Source organism: Corvus brachyrhynchos, unplaced genomic scaffold (assembly GCF_000691975.1).
Source record: "Corvus brachyrhynchos isolate BGI_N302 unplaced genomic scaffold, ASM69197v1 scaffold139, whole genome shotgun sequence".
Lineage (NCBI taxonomy): Eukaryota > Metazoa > Chordata > Aves > Passeriformes > Corvidae > Corvus > Corvus brachyrhynchos.
Window position 1 is genome coordinate 690,674 of NW_008246062.1, and position 981 is coordinate 691,654.

Sequence of the window (981 nt, forward strand, 5' to 3'; positions counted from 1 at the left end):
TGTGCGGGGGCCCGGGGTTTGGCCGGGGTTTCTCGGCAGGCCAAGCACAGGCGATACAGGCTCCGCTGGCAGCAGCCTGGGGAGGGCGGGATGTTTGTGGATATTAAAATGCACTCGTAAAGTAGAATAAAAGGGCAGCCTTGTTTCAGAACGAGTCTCCAAGGCTTTCCCCTCTCCCGTCATGCTTGGCACCTGGCCGGCAGCACGAGCAGCTCCCCCTTCCCACAGCCCCCTCAGCCATCCCCAGCTCGCCCAAGGGCTGAGGTGCTGTCAGCGAGACCCCAGCCCTCATGGCGTGAAGCTCATCATCTCCAGGAGGGAGCAGATTTGGGAGGGCCCCCCTCTACAGCTACCCATACTGGGTCACGTTACAGCTGTGCTTCTGTAAAACCCACCCTTGCACATCCCTTCCTCAACGCCTCCGCAGCTCCCTGCTTTCCCTTGTCCACTGCCCTGCCTGCATGGAGCCAAGGCTGCCTGGCCCCAGCTGCTTGGCAGCAGCCACATGGCAGCACCACTGGTACTCCACTGCTTGGCCTCTCCCTGCCTCCCTGCTGGAAGTAAAATAAGCTGGATGGTCTTGTGGTCAAGGCTTAAAATTATTCACAGGCACCCAACACCCAGTGCCCACTCAGAATGAGGCATGCCATTGTCCCATGGGGCTCTCCACATTCCCAGGGACCCCATAAATCTCTGGAGAAGCCCTCTCCTTGGGATATGTCCCCAAATCCATCCCTGAAGCAGGATGCTGCCTCTCCACAGCATCGCCTCTGCCTCCATGCTGCCATGTCCAGCCCTGGAAAGTCACAGCAGCAGGCTGGGAAGCAGTTGCAGGCACCAGCCCAGCAAAGGTGGCCCCACCCTGGCCCACCTGCTCAGCTGGAGATGCCCAGCACACATCTGGCTTCACCACAGCCTTCTGCTCCCCTTCCCAGCTTGGGAAGGAGGGGACTGTGGGCTGCGAGCCCAGACGCACCCCCC

At 60.6% G+C, this 981-nt stretch overlaps 1 protein-coding gene across 4 annotated transcripts in view; it reads right to left on the reverse strand.

Annotated features, from left to right (window-relative positions):
- The window catches only part of IL11RA (interleukin 11 receptor subunit alpha), a 24,680-nt gene that overhangs the window by 23,207 nt on the left and 492 nt on the right, over positions 1–981 (reverse strand). The window lies entirely within an intron of this gene.